General features: G+C 44.5%; 1 non-coding gene across 1 annotated transcript; it reads right to left on the bottom strand.

Moving 5' to 3' along the window:
- Positions 1–803: 803 nt before the first annotated feature.
- Trnaa-cgc (transfer RNA alanine (anticodon CGC)) lies at positions 804–876 on the bottom strand. Its single transcript has one exon. It is a non-coding gene; the product is annotated as a tRNA-Ala (tRNA).
- Positions 877–21,624: the final 20,748 nt, after the last annotated feature.

Consider the following 21,624-nt stretch of genomic DNA (forward strand, 5'->3'; position numbering starts at 1 on the left):
AATGTCACAGACTCCGTGATTAGACCATGAATGATCTCCTCCAAATAATAAACAAGAAAAACAAAATAAGGCATTTTGCATGTCACAACCAGACAGCCATCCATGCCTGCTGTACAATTCAGAGTTAAATTACCTATAGAATTGGCGACTTTTCGTTTTAACGGTCAGCGAAATTGTTAAAGCGAGAGTCGGCCTACCAAGCCTCTTGATTTCTAATTTTTCTTACAAATGTAATGACATTACCTGATTCATTATTTCACATATTCACTTGTCGCTTGAGCCTCAAAATTCACTGTAGCACACGCTAAAATAACTAACACAACGCAAAGGAAATAGTTCGCTCGCAGCTACACCTGAACTCGTAAGGTGGCGCGAGAATCCCGCTTTGTTCGAAGATCCGATAGTTCTGTTTCTCTTCGGTAGAGTTCGTGCCCTCTTCGTGCGGCTGGCAGGGTGGCCCGGGTGAGGTGTTTATACACACAAGGCCTGCATACGAGTACAGTGTTGCCAAGCATTGCCCCCGCACCACCTCTGCGACACCGAAGTCCGCTTTTGCAGCCACAGTGCAACCTGCAGTCGGCGTCGGCACATTCCGCCCAACTCCACTGCGTTCGGCTTTTGATGGTGGTGGTGGTGGTGGTGGTTAGTGTCTAACGTCCCGTCGACAACGAGGTCATTAGAGACGGAGCGCAAGCTCGGGTTACGGAAGGATTGGGAAGGAAATCGGCCGTGCCCTTTCAAAGGAACCATCCCGGCATTTGCCTGAAACGATGTAGGGAAATCACGGAAAACCTAAATCAGGATGGCGGGAGACGGGATTGAACCGTCGTCCTCCCGAATGCGAGTCCAGTGTGCTAACAACTGCACCACCTCGCCCGGTCGGCTTTTGAAGCCTGGGCATTTCAAATGAGATAAACGGCGCGCTACTTCTCCTCTAGTATAGAACGCTCAGAAGCCAAACACTGTTGAACAAAATTATTCCTTGGGGGGTAGCGCAAACCTGCAAACCTAGAGGAGCCGCCCCTGCTTTCTGCGCAACCCTCATACATTTATGACGGAGTTAGACCAACCAGCGGCCATTCACAGGCATTTTATTTTGTTATGCAAATAGCACCTAAGAAAAATTTTCTTGTATGATGTTAAACAGTTACTCGCGGATAATAATAATAACACTTACTACAAAATGTTTTGAACATGGCTGCGTGGTCAGCGACGGTTCACAAAGTAAAATTAAAGCAATGACAGCCCTCGGTCGCAAAATTTAAGTCCGTTGACCTGGTTTCGGCACTACTATGAGTGCGATCAAGCGATAGTCTGATGCTACCTGTAGCTCGACATGTGTGAGCAGCCCATATCGGCTTGCTTTTCATGTACTCTACTTTAAAATTTTGTGACTAAAGCTTTATCGCTTCATATTTTTTATCTTATACGGGGCATGCCAGTTTGAATGTTTTACTTCTGATGAAGGCACTCATAGTAGTGCCTAAACCAGTTCAAAATGCTCAATTTCTGCGACAGAGAGCTGTTAGTGGTTTAGTTTTACTTATTTAAAAGTTGAGGTGCACATCTTACAACCTGTTTTTCAACAAATTATTTTCAGCTCTAAATAATTGTACCTTCGTAATATGTTTCTCTGGTCTGTACTTTTGAGCACAATATGTCCGTGGTACAATTCGCCGCGCACTTCAGGTACTAACGATGTTAGTTAATATCGCCGGAATTGACTGATGTCTGTGATTTTTGCGTACATCTGGTTAAGGTTAACCATTAATATGCGCTCATCTAGAGATAGATTGGGTTGAAAGTCGAACTAAAAGTAGTAGCTTGAAGGGCAGAAGGATAAAAGTGCCATGGCAAGAGCCAAGCCGCACGGTGTAGCCTAGCGGTCTAGGGCGTCTTGTCACTCGGCTCCCCCCATCTCGGGTTTGCGTCCTCCTTTGGGCATGGATGTGTGTGCTGTCCTTAGCGTAAGTTAGAATAAGTTCGATTAAGTAGTTTGCAAGCCTACCTAGAGACCGTTGACCTCAGCAGTTTGGTCCCATAGGAAATTACCACTAATTTCCAAGAAAAAGGAATTGCAAGCGCCAAGGGAAAAAAAAACCTCTGCGATAGTTAGGTCTAGTAGTAAGAGCAGTAGCCGATGTCTTGCTAACTGCGATAGGTCATGCAAGGAAGGCTTAAGCTAGATGTGGGTATGATGCAAGCGGATACCATGTCAAGCCATACGTTCGTCATAAGAGATCAGTCCGTGACGGTGCTGCAGCACGGTGTGCCGCAGTTTAGGTCCTGAGAGCCTCCTGCCCCGCTGCGTCAGTGGCGACTTGGCGCGAGGGAAGGCCCAGGTCTCCGATTGGTGTCTGGTGGACGAGAATCGTAGCCAAGTACTCGGAGATGTGTGGTCGCGTGGCGGCACCACTCCTCCTCACTCGTTGGCTCCGCTGACAGTCTCAGTGAGGGCCGCCGCTATGTCTCCCCTGTGTAGCGGATGACGTGGCCCTTAAACCTGAGCGTCCTGGCAACTGTGCTAGCCCACTCGCCGAAGTGGAGCTGCTCGGAACCGGTGTTCTTCGGCGTTGTTGTGGCGGCTCCCGTCTTCTTCTTCGGTGTGTCCGCGGCACTGTGTTCTGCCGCCGGCTGCTCCGGTAAGGGGAGAGGCGGCATGTGTCTTCCTTCGCCTGTGGTGTTCGCACAGATGTCTTGCGCCATCTGCGAGTGCAATTGCCGCAGTTGGCTGCATGCCTCCTCCGTCTCTGCAGACAGCGTGGCCTTTAAAGCTGCCCTGCCTGCGTCCATGGCGGCTTTGAATGCCGCCATTGCCTACTCCGCCGCGGCCGCCAGAATGGCTCACATCTCCTTCACTTGCGGCGTTCAGCGGCGCTTCCAGCGCCGGCGTTGTGTTTTCTTGGTTTGCGCCTTGTCTCCAGCGCAGCCGTCGCTGGGGAAAGCCGGGCACCCACGCCAGTTTGCCGTATGTGGCCCGCCTCAGTGAGCACAAGTTGGCCCCTCTTCTCGTCGTCTGTCACAGGAGCGTGTGTCGTGCGCGCCGGCGCTCTTTACGCACCGCCGCGAGTTGCGGCACTATTTAGCCACATGTCCTTCAGCTTGGCTCCTGAAGCACTGTGGCTTAGGTCCGAGCATAGGGAGAGAGATTCGGCTGTCACAGGAAAGACTAAGAGCTTGCTCATCCAGAAGACGTCGCTGTCATCTGTCGGAGTTCTCACTACGACGATGTACAGCACCGACCTCTTCGTATTCGTCCCGTTTTGCAGCTTAGTGGTTGCACCTCGGAATCCGGCACGTAACAGCCCCTCTTGGACCGTCTTCTCTTCACAGATCCGAGGCACCCCACTGTTCAGAGCCTTGGATTGCTTCTCGCGCTGTTTCGGCGCGGTCGTCTTTGCCACAGCAGGTGGATCAACAACGTGGGCGGTCACAGCGGTCTTCAGTGCGCGGTGGTCGGCCACGCTCGCTACCTGCAGCTGGACGATGGTATCTTGAGTCCAGCGACTCTACGCCTACTTTTTCCTTACAAGAGCTGGCTATGACGTCATACATCTCTGCCCGCGAGGGAGGGCGTGGGGGGGGGGGGGGACAGGTACGTGATGCTCGTCGCACTTCCGTTCCGCGTTCATAGTGGGTTGTGGTGTCGACGGCTGCTTCTATATATAGCTGCGTCCCAATTACGACGCAGGACAATTTTCTGAGCGTCACGCCACAGTCGGAGCACGGCTTCACAGATCTTCTTCTAGCCAAACACAGGTAGCGCGCTGCACTAGCGATACGCATGCGCCCGCTGCTCGAGCGCAACTTCGTTTAGATGTTTTCTTTTTTTTTTTTTTTTGCTTTATTGAATTTCGATTCCCCCGAAGGGGTATGGGGGGCTGGCAGCAGCTTAGTACGCTGCTCTACAGCCTACAGACTTTTTAAAAACGTAAGAAGAAAAGAAACAAAAAAAACAGGCGATAAAACAGGGACTTAAATTGAAAAACGGCGGAAAATTGTGGAAAGTTAAAACATAAAGCAAAGGGTTTGACAACGTTAATAAAATACACAGGAATCAGACAAGTAACATAGTAGACACACAATTAAAAAAAATGGCGACAGTCCGGTTTCTGTTCGCAAGAAATAAAAAATCACTCCCAGCGACAGTATGATGGCTGTTCACAACACTTCCCAAAAGACACACAACACTGAACACACACTGTAAAACACTGCACGAAAATGTCAGCACAAAGATGACACTCCCTAGCCAAGGGCAGATGGGGGGGGGGACCTGGATGAGGGGGAAAACAAGGAGGGAGGAGAGGGAAAAACGAAAGGGGGGGGAACCAAAGGAGGGTGAGGACTCATAAGGGGGGAGAGGGCAGGGCAGACACGGGAGGGAATGGGAAAAAGTCAGAGGAAGGACATGCAAATGGACTCGGAGGAGAGATGGGGGGCAGAGAGAGGGGTTTTTTTTTTTTTTTTGGTCGTCAGTCTACTGACTGGTTTGATGAGGCCCGCCACGAATTCCTTTCCTGTGCTAACCTCTTCATCTCAGAGTAGCACTTGCAACCTATGTCATCAATTATTTGCTTGACGTATTCCAATCTCTGTCTTCCTCTACAGTTTTTGCCCTCTACAGCTCCCTCTAGTACCATGGAAGTCATTCCCTCATGTCTTAGCAGATGTCCTATAATCCTGTCCCTTCTCCTTATCAGTGTTTTCCACATATTCTTTTCCTCTCCGATTCTGCGTAGAACCTCGTCATTCCATACCTTATCAGTCCACCTAATTTTCAACATTCGTCTATAGCACCACATCTCAAATGCTTCGATTCTCTTCTGTTCCGGTTTTCACACAGTCCATGTTTCACTACCATATAATGCTGTACTCCAGACGTACATCCTCTGAAATTTCTTCCTCAATTTAAGGCCGGTATTTGATATTACTAGATTTCTCTTGGCCAGAAATGCCTTTTTTTCCATAGCGAGTCTGCTTTTGATGTCCTCCTTGCTCCGTCCGTCATTGGTTATTTTACTCCCTAGGTAGCAGAATTCTTTAACTTCATTGACTTCGTGACCATCTATCCTGATGTTAAGTTTCTCGCTGTTCTCATTTCTACTACTTCTCACTACCTTCGTCTTTCTCCGATTTACTCTCACACCATAATGTGTACTCATTAGACTGTTCATTCCGTTCAGCAGATCATTTAATTCTTCTTCACTTTCACTAAGGATAGCAATGTCATCAGCGAATCGTATCATTGATATCTTTTCACCTTGTATTTTAATTCCACTTCTGAACCTTTCTTTTATTTACATCATTGTACATCGATGTACATATTGAAGACTAGGGGCGAGAGGCTACATCCTTGTCTTACACCTTTCTTAATACGAGCACATCGTTCTTGATCGTCAACTCTTATTATTCCCTCCTGGTTGTTGTACATATTGTATATGACCCATCTCTCCCTATAGCTTACCCCTACTTTTTTCAGAATCTCGAACAGCTTGCACCATTTTATATTGTCGTACGCTTTTTCCAGGTCGACAAATCCTATGAAGGTATCTTGATTTTTCTTTAGCCTTGCTTCCATTATTAGCCGTAACGTCAGAATTGCCTCTCTCATCCCTTTACTTTTCCTAAAGCCAAACTGATCGTCACCTAGCGCATTCTCAATTTTCTTTTCCATTCGTCTGTATATTATTCTTGTAAGCAGCTTCGATGCATGAGCTGTTAAGCTGATCGTGCGATAATTCTCGCTCTTATCAGCTCTTGCCGTCTTCGGAATTGTGTGGATGAAGCTTTTCCGAAAGTCAGATGGTATGTCGCCAGACTCATATTTTCTACACACCAACGTGAATAGTCGTTTTGTTGCCACTTGCCCCAATGATTTTAGAAATTCTGATGGAATGTTATCTATCCCTTCTGCCTTATTTGACCGTAAGTCCTCCAAAGCTCTATTAAATTCCGATTCTAATATTGGATCCCCTATCTCTTGTAAATCGATTCCTGCTTCTTCCTCTATCACATCAGACAAATCTTCACCCTCACAGAGGCTTTCATTGTATTCTTTCCACCTATCTGCTCTCTCCTCTGCATTTAACAGTGGAATTCCCATTGCACTCTTAATGTTACCACCGTTGCTTTTAATGTCACCAAAGGTTGTTTTGACTTTCCTGTATCCTGAGTCTGTCCTTCCGACAATCGTATCTTTTTCGATGTCTTCACATTTTTCCTGCAGCCATTTCGTCTTAGCTTCCCTGCACTTCCTATTTATTTCATTCCTCAGCGACTTGTGTTTCTGTATTCCTGATTTTCCCGGAACATGTTTGTACTTCCCCACTTCATCAATCAACTGAATTATTTCTTCTGTTACCCATGGTTTCTTTGCAGCTACCTTCTTTTTACCTATGTTTTCCTTCCCAACTTCTGTGATGGCCCTTTTTAGAGTTGTCCATTCCTCTTCAACTGTACTGCCTACTGCGCTGTTCCTTATTGCTGTATCTATAGCGTTAGAGAACTTCAAACGTATCTCGTCATTCCTTAGTACTTCCGTATCCCACTTCTTTGCGTATTGATTCTCCCTGACTAATGTCTTGAACTTCAGCCTACTCTTCATCACTACTATATTGTGATCTGAGTCTATATCTGCTCCTGGGTACGCCTTACAATCCAGTTTCTGATTTCGGAATCTCTGTCTAACCATGAAGTAATCTAACTGAAATCTTCCCGTATCTCCCGGCCTTTTCCAAGTATACCTCCTCCTCTTGTGATTCTTGAACAGGGTATTCGCTATTACTAGCTGAAACTTGTTACAGAACTCAATTAGTCTTTCTCCTCTTTGATTCCTTGTCCCAAGCCACTACTCTCCTGTAATTTTTTCTTCTACTCCTTCCCCTACAACTGCATTCCAGTCGCCCGTGACTATTAGATTTTCGTCCCCCTTTACATACTGCCTTACCCTTTCAATAGCCTCATACACTTTCTCTATCTGCACATCTTCAGCTTGCGAAGTCGGCATGTATACCTGAACTATCGTTGTCGGTGTTGGTCTGCTGTCGATTCTGATTAGAACAACCCGGTCACTGAACTGTTCACAGTAACACACCCTCTGCCCTACCTTCCTTTTCATAACGAATCCTACACCTGTTATACCATTTTCTGCTGCTGTTGATATTACCCGATACTCATCTGACCAGAAATCCTTGTCTTCTTTCCAATTCACTTCACTGACCCCTACTATATCTAGATTGAGCCTTTGAATTTCCCTTTTCAGATTTTCTAGTTTCCCTACCACGTTCAAGCTTCTGACATTCCACGCCCCGACTTGTAGAACGTTATCTTTTCGTTGATTGTTCAATCTTTTTCTCATGGTAACCTCCCCCTTGGCAGTCCCCTCCTGGAGATCCGAATGGGGGACTATTCCGGAATCTTTTGCCAATGGAGAGATCATCATGATACTTCTTCAATTACAGGCCACATGTCCTGTGGATACATGTCACGTGTCTTTAATGCAGTGGTTTCCATTGCCTTCTGCATCCTTATGTCGTTGATCATTGCTGATTCTTCCGCCTTTAGGGGAAATTTCCCACCCCTAGGACAAGAGAGTGCCCTGAACCTCTATCCGCTCCTCCGCCCTCTTTGACAAGGCCGTTGGCAGAATGAGGCTGACTTCTTATGCCGGAAGTCTTCGGCCGACAGTGCTGATTATTTATCAAAATTTAGGCAGCGGCGGGGATCGAACCCGGGACCGAAGACGTTTTGATTATAAATCAAAGACGCTACCCGTGGACCACGGGTGCTTGATCAAGAGAGAGGGTAGGTGGGGAAAAAAAGAGTATGGAATGGAGGGAGAGGGACACCGGGAAAAGAACAGAGGAAAGGAGGGGGAGGGAGGATCAGAGTTGATAGGAGGGATAAATGGAGGGAGAGAGGGAATCATCCATGTGGGGGAGTTGATGGAAGCCACCTTGGGAAAGGAGATAATTGGTGTAGAGATGGAGGTAGGGGAGACACAACAGTGAAGACGTGGCAGGGGGCGGGGATGGGAGAGGAGAGGAGCAACCAGGGGGTGAGGGGGATCAAGGCGGCAGAAGGTGTAGAGTATGGGAATATGCTCGAGGAATAGGAGGAGATGGGGGAATGGAATGAGGTCATAGAAGATCTGCGTGGGGGATGGGAGGCGTATACGGAAGGCGAGGCGGAGTGCATGGCGCTCAAGGATCTGGAGGGGCTTATAGAATTTGGGGGGGGGGCGCATATATCCAGGTGGGACTGGCATAACAGAGGATGTGACGGATTAAGGATTTATAGGTATGGAGGATGGTAGAGGGGTCCAACCCCCATGTCCGGCCAGAGAGGAGTTTGAGGAGTCGGAGGCGGTTCTGGGCTTTGGAGTTTGAAGGAGCGTAGTTGAGGGATCCAGGTGAGGTGACGGTCAAAGGTGAGGCCAAGGTAGGTGAGGGTGGGGGTGAGGCGGACAGGACGGGTCCAGATGGTAAGGAAGAAATCCAGGCGCCAGAAGGAGCGAGTGGTATGACCTACGATGATTGCCTGGGTCTTGGAAGGATTGATTTTCAGGTGCCACTAGTTACACCATGGAGCAAAAAGGTCAAGGTGATTCTGGAGAAGGCGTTGGGACCGTTGGAGGGTAGGAGCGAGGGCGAGGAATGCGGTGTCATCGGTATATTGCAAGAGGTGTACTGGAGTAGGGGGTTGGGGCATATCTGCCATGTACAGGAGGCAGAGGAGAGGGGAGAGGACAGAGCCCTGGTGGGAGTCGGCATTATGGATGGTAACATAGAAGGGGTGGCGGGAGAGGAAGGATGCCATCAGATGGATGTAGTTGACAGGAAGGGGTAGGTTTGGAGTTTAATGAGGAGACCGGGATGCCAGACACGGTCATAGGCCTTTTCGAGGTCGAGGGAGACAAAAATGGCAGAGCGACGGGAGTTAAGCTGGAGGGAGAGGAGATGAGTGTGGCGGAGGAGTTGGTCATCAGCAGAGAAGGAAGGTCGAAAGCCACAATGGGTGTCGGGGAGGAAGTGGTTTTGGCGGAGGTGGTGATGTATGCACTGGGAAATGATGGATTACATGAGCTTATTGAACACCAATGTGAGACAGAGAGGACGATAGGAAGAGGCATCAGATGGAGGCTTGTTGGGTTTGGAGAACGTCAGGATACGGGAGGTTTTCCACAGGTCGGGATAGAAGCCAGTGGCAAGGATGACATCGTTGTGATGTGAACGGCGTCCCTTTTATACGCCACAGAAGGGAATCAGGGCGTGAGCCAGAAATGGTCGCTGCTGCCCTCTAGTGAAAGGAAAGCTACACCTTCCTCTACATCTACATCCATACTGCGTAAGCCACCTCACTGTGTGTGGCGGAACGTGTTTTGTGTACCACTGTCTCTTTTCTCTTTTTCTGGTCAAGCTGCATATAGTTCGCGAGGAGTGCGGTGACTGGTAAGCATTCATATTATTTCGAATTTCCCTATCTTTATTCGTAATATTTCCGCTATTAATGTGTAGGACGGAGCAATGTATCGGCTGACATTTGAAGGAACATACACTCTCGTAGCATTAACAGTAGATCACACCGTGATGCAGATCGCCTCGCCTGCCACTGGAGTTGACCGATCGTTTCCGTTACGATTTAGCGACTGATAAATGAACAATTAACGAAACTTGTTGCTCTTGAATCCGCTTATTTGCTCCATCAACTCTATATGGTGCGGCCCAAGACTGACTCCTAATATTAAAGTGCCGGCCGGAGTGGCCGCGCGGTTCTGGGCGCTACAGTCTGGAGCCGCGCGCCCGCTACGGTCGCAGGTTCGAATTCTGCCTCGGGCATGGATGTGTGTGATGTCCTTAGGTTCGTTAGGTTTAATTAGTTCTAAGTTCTAGGCGACTGATGACCTCAGAATTTAAGTCGCATAGTGCTCAGAGCCAGCCTAATATTAAAGTATTTGTCTAACAAGTGTTTTGTAAGGTGCTTGTTTTGTTGCAACAATTTTTTAATCGTGGTACATCCTTTTCCTGAGGCTTCTTCCAATGAATCTCAGATGGAATATGCCTTACCCGCGATTAATGTTATCTGGTTGTTCCACTTCAGATCGCTTTGTGCCTATTCATAAAATAATGGATCTTTCTGTCTTTGTACACGAAAAAAGTTACATTTTCTTATGCCGAGGAGCAAATGTCACTACTTGCACCAAGCGTCGATCTTCCTCACGTCTTCTTGTACTCCGCTACAGTTTTCTAGCGTTGTGACCTCTCTGTGTACAACAGCATCATCTTCACTAAGCCCCTTGAAATTTCTGACATTATCTAAACCAATTGGGGGTGTCCCTTAAATGGATGTTTTTCTTGGATGGTTAATACTATTTTTTTTAAATTTCCTTTTGCTGTTTTATTCCCAAACATTCTGGAATCAATGGTAATTTTAAAGGATTTGAAAACACATTTTAGCGAGTGTTTTCTTCTCTTAAATGCATAACAGTTTTTTATGAGTTGGGCAATTAGAAACACTTCTCAAGCGCTTGAGTACCCCTGTAGTTGAAGCTATGTGTTTATTCTATTTAAATTCTTTAAGCTCTGTTATTATATTTATTAAAACATGGGAAATGTTTCAGTTTAAAAAGTGTTCGGGCTTTTTTAGATAAAGCACGAACAGTAAAGGGTGAAAGACGTTTTCCCTGAATCTTGAAAAGCCAGTGCCAGTTTCCTTGGCCTTATTTCTAAAACTTGTATTACGTTTTCATTTTCTGAGTCAGTTATGTTCGTTCATATTCCGGCTGTAAGTCGGCAGTAAACAACTTAATCGAAAGCCCTCCGGAAGTCAAGGAACATGCCTGTCTAAATGGTTTTCTGTATCTCGTAAACCAACAGAGGTAGCTGGACCTCACACTAGAAGAAAGGATGATCTTCACTACTCAAGGTTAAATCTAACTTTGGCTCAGAAGGGAGTAAATTACACTGCCACAAAAGTCTTCGATCAGTTACCTAATAGCATCGAAAGTCTGACAGATAGCCATATAGCATTTACAAGGAAATTAAAGGAATTTCTTAATGGCAACTCCTTCTACTCATTAGATGAATTTTTGGATATAGTTAGCGGCTAACTTCCCCAACCCCCACAAAAATATAAATAATCATTAGGTGTCATGTAATATTTTGTCTAATGTAATATCTTGTGTAGACACATTTTATTAACCTGACACGTTCCACGTCGTTACAAAGTGTCGTATTCATGATCTATGGAACAAGTACTAATCTAATCTAATCTAATCTAATCTAATGATCGCTGTAGTCCGAAACTGTGTTTATTCCGACGGAGGAGATTTTCGCTCTCCAGAAATAATACACGAGCATCAAACATGTTCCAAAACTCTACAAAAGACCGACGTCAGAAATAGAGGGTGAACAGTAGTAAAACCGACAAACCTCAGGAACGGATCCTGACTGGAAAGGAGGAAAAATATTTCTATGATGCGTATTTGGAAATGCATCGCTGCCACAGTAGAAGGCGCTGACGAATGATCTTTCATCTGAGCTCTTTTCGTGTGTTCATTGTGTGTTGTAGGTTGTGTGATTGACTCAGCTTACTTTAAGCAGCAGATTGGTCCGCTATTCACTCCCGGTACTAGCAGAAATGGTGGCTGTGTACGGCCAAGCAGACGGAAACGATCGCGAGACAGCATGGCTATACCATAACAAGCATGCATGCACACACCAGTCACATCAAACGATACTTCAAGCTCTTTTTGGGCGATTGTTTGATCATTGCTTCTTTCAGACAGACGAACGTGCAAGGAGTTGGCGGACTGTGGGTGCAGCCGTTTTGGGGGGGGGGGGGGGGGGGCGGTTCTACTTGATATTGAGAGAAACCTTAGTACAATAACCAGAAAAGTGGCTCGACATGATGGTGTAAGCCAAGGTACGAGTATGTGCATCCTGTATGACAACCGCTACCATGGAGGGCCATTTTGGATATCTGTTGTGACGTGGATGCGGTACAGTTCAGTCCTGTGTTCCGGGATACTTGTTATCGTTGCATGCATACCGTCCACTTCTGGATACATGTTCATAGGACATTTTCTCCTCCATTTCCAATCAGGAAACTGTCAGAGCAGTAAGTCGATTTTATTATTGTTCACCGTGGATAAATCTCCGATTTCTACCGACTAATCCTATCAATATATTTTGCCTATAAAATTAACGACTGTTCTTTCTTAATGTCCGATAGACCAATGGTCGAGGGGTTGCGCCTTTGATTTGTAATCAAAACATCATCGGTATCTGGTTCGAAAAATCGCAACCGCTTGGATTCTGATTAATAGTCAACACTGGCGGCTGCTGACTTCCGACGTAAGAAGTCACCCTCATACTGCCAACGGCCTTGTCAAAGAGGGCGGAGGAGCGGATAGAGGTTCAGGGCACTCACTTGTGCTTGGGGTGAGAAACAGCCCCTAAGTGCGGAACAATCGTTAACGATCAACGGCAGAAGATTGCAAAAGGCAATGGAAACCATTAAATTAAGGATACAGGGTACTTTTCCGGCTCGATATTATGTAAAACTCAACACCTATTTCTTTCAGGCACTGTTTGTAATGTGTATGTTTCACAGATTTTTTGTTGATATCGGGTAATGCAGCACACTGTATAAACAAATTTGAAGTGTTCTGAATATTTTTGAACCAGCTTAGGATTATTAAAAAAATTACAAAGCAATTGTTGCAATATTTTTTCCAAAACCCTTACTTAAATTGAGGTACTATTTAATCCAATGTTATACATTTAAAGGAGACCAAATTTGTACCAGATATGCGTGATATAATGACTGAGGTACTAGGTCTATTTAATTTAACCTATTATGTATATTATATGGATAAAAAATCACATCTTACATCTTAATTTTTATAAATTTTTTCCTAGTAAAAATATATTTTATTCTATAATTTAGTTGATTCAGCAATAAAGCTTAGGTCTACTCCATTATTAACAACTATTTCAAGTTACAGAAAAAAAATTAGAGCAATTCTTTATAAAATTTAGAAAATATTTGTCCCTTAATTCTAAAAAAAATACAACTTGTGGAAAATTGCGAATGAAGATATTAGTCCAATAAAACTGTGCCTCTGATAATTCCGGAAGCATAGTCTTCACCCTGCAGAATTTCTTTATCTTCAAGCTTCCTCTTGCCATTCCTTTTAGCACTTCTTGGTTCTTTGGTAACTTGAAAAGCGAATCTCTCAGCTTCCTGCTCCCATTGTCTGTCACACGCAAGTAATTGATCTTCCATATTACGGCCCCATTTTATGCCTAAATTTCTCAAGACTTCCAACCTTCCTATCACTCCATCACTGAAACATATCACTGTATCTAGTACACCAACTTTTATTGTATGTAGTCCTACAAAAACATTATTGGGGGATCTTTCCCATATACAGTGCTTGAAACTTTCATTTGCATCCTGAGTGACCATAAAGACATTTACTAAGCAAAACAGGGTCACTCAGATCTATGACAATTGGTTTTATTTCATTCATAACAGGGTCAGGAAGAGAATGCTTATGATGATAGATTTGACCACTTTCTTTTGTTCTTTTGGTAACCCACCAAGAATCTGTTCCTTTAGGGGAAAGTGCGTGAATCGGGTGGTCATCTATGGATAACGTATGAAAGTAGGTGGCCCAAAAGCTTTTCTCATTGCTGTAACAATGGCCAGTCCATAATAACTCTGAAGAAGGTCTATTTCAGTTTCTGCCAATCTGCCTCGGCGAGACGGAGATTTTTCATCAGGTAGCAACTTTCCTTTCATTTCTCTTCGTAGCCTCCTCAGTCTAGCACCCATCGTCCTTTGCACATGTCGACAGCACTCCAGTTTTGTTAGCAAGGCATCACCATAAACATTGAACTCATTAATTTTATTGAAAGCTTTCGAATCTCCACTGCCTAGGTACTTTGTATATCTGTAGTTATAAACGGGCAACAACCTCTGAAATATTTTTAGAGCTCCATCACACTCCATACCTCCACTGTAACCATAATAATTCATAGAACACTGATGTTCAATATGTCCTTCAGTGTTAACATGGTAGGTTCAAAAATGGCTCTGAGCACTATGGGACTTAACTTCTGAGGTCATCAGTCCCCTGGACTTAGAACTACTTAAACCTAACTAACCTAAGGACATCACACACATCCATGCCCGAGGCAGTATTCGAACCTATGACTCTAGCGATCACGCGGGTCCAGATTGTAGCCCCTACAACCGCTCGGCCACCCCAGCCGGCAACATGATAGATGTTTCAGTACTTAGATAAGCACTCAACATCAACAACTTTTCCACTCTCCAGAGTAGCATTTACAACACCATTCAGGGAACGATATCCTCGACGTTGCCATGTCCCATCAAGTGCAACAGCAGTGTCCCTGGTTCCAATAATATTTACAGTTTCTTCTACTGCACGTTCCATAGATGCTTTAGACACAACTGTCAAGGCACCTAAAAGTACTTTTTGTACTCGCCGAACTTATGGGAGGAGGAGGAGGGTCCATCAAACCACAGAACGTTTGAGTAGCCTTTCTTCCTTTTCCTATTGCATACATTGCATACATTAACTAGAAATTCACATTATATGAATTATGCAGCATGTTCGAAGTCATTTTCGAGGTAGATTTATTGCAGGATCTACACAGAAAAACACATTTTGACGCTAAACATTACCTGCTACTTTGTTGTTCAGTTATTTCCAGACAGCCTACAGCATCACATTGATTACATTTCGTCACTTCCTTTATCAAAGAAGATATGATGCTCACATCAACAATAACAAATCCACTACAAACAGAATCATTGTTAACCCAAAAATTTGAATCACAGGAGGCGTGCCATGTGGGAGTTCCTTCGCAGAAGAAATGATAGACAAACTGCTTCAGCGAAACAAAAGTAAATACTATCAAAGATAATCATTTACAGACACTAAAAACCAACACTGTTACCAACATATACAATGTATCATACGTATAATCGCTGGAAACAGAAATTTCACAGTTATTTTCGAAAAATACTGGTTTCTGTAACAGAAATAAAGAGGGCGTGGCGGCATACACGACTGTAACATTAATATTTGGTATATATAGGTCATTTTCCATTTGAAACACTATTATGTATATATCAATTGTTATCAGGAAAGACTATAGAATTTAAATAAGTCATAAAAAGATTTCGATTGTTCCACCATTTATAAGTACCCTGTATCCTTAAAGACACATTATGTATATCCATAGGAGATGCGGCCTGTGATTGAAAAGGTGTCATGATGATTTCTCCATTGGCAAAACATTCCGGAATAGTCCCCCTTTCGGATCTCAGAGGGGGAGGTTACTGAAATCTGGTAGCACTCAAGGGAAGGCAGGATTCGGTTACGACCAAGCAACTGTGCTGTGGGCAGAAGCCCTTACACGTCAGGAATGGCAATAAATCAAGAAATGTTTAAAACTCACTGCAACTTACAAATTACAGGTATTGAAATATTAAACACAAGTCGCCACAAACACAGCTGACGGCATCAGACGCCAGGAATGGCAGTAAATAAGGTTTTAAAGTTTTACTGCGTAAATACAAATACCGAATTGGAATTTTAAGGCAAGCGACCACAGTCACGCCTGAAGGCCTTACACACCCAGAATGGCAATAAATTAAGAATTGTTCAAGAACTCACTGCAATTTACAACTTACAGGTACTGAAATATTAAGGTAAGTCGCCACAAATACAGCAGAAGTCATCAGACACCAGTAAAGGCTTACTGCTAAAGGCTTTAAGGCTCACTGCTAAAATACAAATACCAAATTAGAATTTTAGGTCAAATGACCACAATCACAGCTGAAGGCTTTACACGCCAGGAACGGGAATAATATAAAAAAAAATTCAAACCTGCTGTAAAACAGCAAATACAATAGCAAAAGTTAATTTAAAAAAGGCAAGCAACTGATACAGACGATGCTCCAGGAATCGACCTCTGAGAAGGTGCAGCAACAAACACTTTCGCGAGTGATGAGATAGGAAGCCAAGAGTAGCATTCACTTCACAAGATGTAACTCAGACTAGTGGCAGTCTAACGGATGACTAATGATAATCTTGCTGAAGCTACCTCATGTCCGTTAAACCAAATGCAACGATGGAACAATACGCCAAAGCCGGAACCAGCGGTCTGCACTCAGAACGAGAAAGGAATCATTAACACCAGAGTAGAGGAATCACCAGCCGACCTACAATCAAGAAACTTGTCAAAACCACACGCCTTACCGGACAGCAGCGGTACGGCGAGGAAATGTACACTGCCGTTACATACACTAACTCCCAGGGCAGGTAACTGGGTGTTAGCGGCCACCAGGCAAGAAAAGTTACCTGTGTTGAGCTTAATAAACTGTAACAAGCTGAACGCAGTAAATACTAATAAGAAGTCGAGGAGAGCTAATCAGATCCGCCTTACCCAAGCACTCCACTCGCTGCTCTTCGCCTCTACGATACTACGAGCAGCAACACGAACACAAGTCACTGGTGAGTCGCGGGATATCACAATGTTGGAGGTTTCTCTACTTGGATTGAAATGCACTCACCTTAAAGCTTGCTGGATCCGGCTTACGACGAAGTCGCGCATCCTCGTGACCACAGCCCTTCCACCCGGTGGTCTGCGCGTGTCGCCATCGGTCCCAGCATGTTCTCGCGCTGCGCGGACCCTGGCTTCACCTCAGTCCCCAACCGAACTCGCCACTCACACGACCCGGCAAAACAGCGACGTCGCCCCAAAGATAGGGCAACAGTTACTACATATCGATAACCACCGCAGCTGCCACTAGCGGACAGGCAACGCTTGTGAAAACAACTGGCGCCAGTCAACACGAGAAGAAGACAAACAACCGAACCATACCAACTAAACTATACAATCTGGGCTCCAACAAAGGGCGGAAACCTACAAACAGCACCAATGCAATCCTCAGCACGGCTCTGTGAGAAAAAGAGTGAAAAACCAACGAAAGTATAACGTGCTACGAGTAGGGGCGTGGAATGGTAGAAGCTTGAATGTGGTAGGGGAGCTAGAAAATCTGAAAAGTGAAATGCAAAGACTCAATCTTGATATAGTGGGGATCAGTGAAGTGAAATGGAAAGATGACGAAATTTCTGGTTAGATGAGTATTGGGGAGTGTCAACAGCAGCAGAAAATAGTATAACGGGAGCAGGATTTGTTGTGGACAGGAAGGAAGGGCAGAGAGTGAGTTACAATGAACAGTTAAGTGATAAGGTTGTTCTGATCAGAATCTAAATCAAACCAACTAGGACAAGGATTGTACAGGTATATATGCCGACTTCGCAAGCTGAAGAATAGATAGAGAAAGTATATGAGGATACTGAAAACGTAATACAGTAAGTAAAAGGAGATGAAAATTTAATAGTCATGGGGGACTGGAATGTAGTTGTAGGGGAAGGAATAGAAGAAAGGTTGCAGGAGAATATGGTCTTGGGCAAAAGAATGGGAGAAGAGAAAGATTATCTGAGTTCTGAAATATATTTCAGAAAGTAACAGCGAATACTCTGTACAAGAATCACAAGAGGAGGAGGTATACTTGGGAAAGGTTGGGTGATACGGGAAAAATTCAGTTAGATTACATCATGGTCAGACAGAGGTTCAGAAATGAATTACTGGATTGTATAGCGTACCCAGAAGCAGTTATAGACTCAGATCACAATCTGGTATTGACGAAATGTAGGTTAAAGCTTAAGAGATTAGTCAGGAAGACTCAGTTTGTAAAGAAATGGGGGACTTACATACAAAGGAATGATGAGAGATGCTTGAAGTATTCTGAGGCTGTAGATACAGCAATGAGGAATAGCTCAGTAGGCAGTACAGTTGAAGAGGAATGGACATCGCTAAAAGGGCAAACACGGAATTCGGGAAGAAAACCATAGGTACAAAGAAGGTAACTGTGAAGAAATCATAGGTAACAGAAGAACAGTTGATCGATGAAGAAGTACAAAAAGGTTCAGGAAAATTCAGGAATACAGAAACAGAAGTCGCTGAAGAATGAAATAAATAGGAAGTTCATGAAGCTTAGACGAAATGACTGCAATCAAAATGTAATGATCGAAAATGAAATGATTGTTGGAAGGACTGACTCGGCATATAAGAAAGGCAGAAGACCTCTGGTGAAATCAAAATTAAGGATGGTCACATTAAGAGTGCAACGGGAATTCTTTGGTAAATTCATTGGAGGAGGCGGATAGGTGGAAAGTATACATTGAAACCTCCATGAGGGGGATGATATGTCTGATGTGATAGAAAAAGAAACAGGAATCGGTTTAGAAGAGATAGGGGATCCAGTGTTGGAATCTGAATTTAAGAGAGTCTTCGAGGACTTATGATCAAATAAGACAGAAGGGGTAGTTTCCACAAGAATTTCTAAAATCATTGGGGGAAGTGGCAACAGAACGACTATTCACTTTGGTGTGTGGAATGTATGGTTTTGGCGACATACCATGTGACTTTCGGAAAAATATGATCGACACAACTCCGGAGACTGCGAGAGTTGACAGGTGCGAGGATTGTCTTAAAATCAGCTTAACAGCTCATGCATCAAGGTTTTGACAAGAATAATGTACAGAAAAATGGAAAAGAAAACTGAGAATGTGTTAGACGACCATCAGTTTGGCTTCAGGGAAGACAAAGGCTTTAAGAAACATAATGGCACAAGAGAGGCAATTCAGACCTTGCAGTTGATAAAGGAAGCAAAACAAAAGAAAATCCAGACGAATTCATAGGACTTGGAAAAAACGTTCTACAATGCAAAATGGTGCAAGATGTTCGAAATCCTGAGAACAATTGGTTTAAGCTATAGCGAGAGACTGGTAAAATACAATATGTAAAAGAGTGAAGAGGGAATAATAACAGTGGATGACCAAGAACTAAGTGTTCGGATTGAAAAGGCTGTAAGAAGACGATCTAGTCTATCATTCCTACTGTTCAATCTGTACATCGAAGAAGCAATGATGAAAATAAAATAAAAGTTCAGAGGTGCAATTAAAATTCAAGGGGAAAGGACACCAGTGATAAGATTCGCTGGTGATATTGCTATCTTGAGTGAAAGTGAAGAAGAATTACATGATCTACTGAGTGGAATAAACAGTCTACTGAGTACGGACTATGCATTGAGATTAGTCGAAGAAAGATGAAGGTAATGAGAAGTAGCAGAAAAGGGAACAGCGAGAAACTTAACATCAGAATTAATGGTCACGAATTACATGAAGTTAAGGAACTCTACTACCTAAGAATCAAAATAACCAATGGCGGACGGACCAAGAAGGACAACTAAAGCAGAACAGCATTGTGAAAAAGAGCATTTCTCCCAAGAGATGTCTACTAGTATCAAAAACAGGTCTTAGTTGGAGGAAGAAATTTCTGAGAATGCAGGTTTGGGAAACATGGGCTGTGGGAAAATCAGAGCAGAAGAGAATCGAAGCATTTTAAATGTGGTGCTACAGACGAATGTTAAAACTTAGGTGGACTGATGAGGTATAAATGTGGAGGTTCAGCGCAGAATCGGAGAGGAAAGAAATATGAGGAAAATATTGACAAGGAGAAGGGACAAGATGATAATACATCTGTTAAGACATCAGGGAATCACTTACGTGGTAATAGAGGAAGCTGCTTAGAGGAAAACTGTAGAGGAAGACAGAGATTGGAATATATCCAGGAAATAATTTAAGATGTAGGTTGTAAGTGCTACTCTGAGATGAACTGATGTCACAGGAGAGGAATTCGTGGCGGGCTGCGTCTAACCAGTCAGAAGACTGACGACCCAAAAAAAAAGAGAAAGAATCATAATTGCAAATCTTCGTTAATGGGTAACACTTGTGTCTAGTGACAGTCTTTTCTGTTAGCCTCAATCCGACAGCTTCCTTTGCACCACATTTCCAATAACCAGAGACAGATGTAACCATTTGTGTCTAGTGATACAACACTCTAGACACCTCGGTAAGACAGTACTCCGCCACCACACATTTCTTACGCTGCGTCAAACTTGTGAGGAAATGGTGCCCAGCATATCTTTGTCGAATCATGCGAGTAGTATGATTATAATTCTGTCGAATTGACACCATCGCACTGTCGGGCAACTGGAAGGTTGAACCATCTGCTGACAGTCGCATTCCTAGCGACTCAGGGCTGTACTCTTGGTGACCTAGGCACCAATGCTAGCGGGCACACACTCTCTGTTCTCGACATCGCTGTCGGCCTTCCCTTGTCCGGCTGGCCGCATCGTGTAATATACATGTTTGTGAGGTATTAGGAAATGACAGTGGCCACATGATGGAAAGCGTGTGAACGTGAGGGCAACAATACTCTTTGCCAAGATTTAGGTCAAACCACGTCTGGCCACCACAGGAGAGAATCACCATATTGTGCACCAAACACACAGTATTCTCTTCATATCTGTTCTGCCATCTGAGAACATGCAACGGAATTCCTGCAACATTCTGTGTCATCCTACGCTCTTGATCGGAAACGAACAGCAGTGTAGGGGTCAGCAGCTCGTGGCCTAGTGCCTAGCATTGCTGCCTCTGGGTCACGAGGTCTCGGGTTCGATTCCCGACCGGGTTGGGGATTTTCTCCGCCCACGGACTGGCTGTTTGTGTTGTCCTCATCGTTTCATCATCATTCGTGAACGTGGCGAGACTGGACCGTGTAAAGTTTGGGGCTTTGTATGGGCGCTGATAATCGCGCAGTTGAGCGCCCCATTAAAACCAAACATCATCATCATCATTAGAGTAGGGTGTTATCGACCCATGTGTAGGCTGCCGTTAACACCACAAAACACAGACAGCTGTTTATCAGTAAACTCGTCCGGGCTAAGTTGCCGTGGTCGATCTGTAGAACTTCTTCTCCCTGACGTTTCGTTCTCAACTACGGAGAACATCTTCCGAGGTGAGTCGACTCACCTCGGAAGATGTTCTCCGTAGTTGAGAACGAAACGTCAGGGAGAAGAAGTTCTACAGATCGACCACGGCAACTTAGCCCGGAAGAGTTTACTGATAAAGACGCCGGCCGTGAAAGCCTACATGGAATGAACAGACAGCTGTGTTTGGAGTGCTGCAGGGACTGGAAAGCATTGATTGCTGATGGACGTCACTGCGTTGTGTTCAGCGATGAATCGTGGTTCTTCACTACCCCACATGGCCATCGCCGTGAGTATACAGTAGCCTGCGACGAGAGGAGATGTCTAGCTAATCCATGTTTCGGGTATGCACAGCTCTGCTACTCCCGGTGCCATGATGTGAGAAGCTATCGGCTATGTCTTTTGGGTTGACTGGTCATGGCAGGTACTTATGTGGGAACGGTTCTTCTTTTCCTTCTCCTTTTCTTTGTACCAGACGACTTCAATAATCATTTGATGGATCTATATCAATGTCTGCATTCCCTTACACTTTAACCCTCTAGAGCTCCCTATACTGCTTTGGAGGCAACTCCTTGATGACTTAACACATATCACATCATCCTGTCCCTTCTTCTTGTCAGTGTTCTCCATGCGGACCTACCTTCATTGATTCCGCAGAGAACCTTCTCATTCCTTATCTTATCA

The sequence above is a fragment of the Schistocerca serialis genome, chromosome 2 (genome assembly GCF_023864345.2).
Source record: "Schistocerca serialis cubense isolate TAMUIC-IGC-003099 chromosome 2, iqSchSeri2.2, whole genome shotgun sequence".
NCBI lineage: Eukaryota > Metazoa > Arthropoda > Insecta > Orthoptera > Acrididae > Schistocerca > Schistocerca serialis.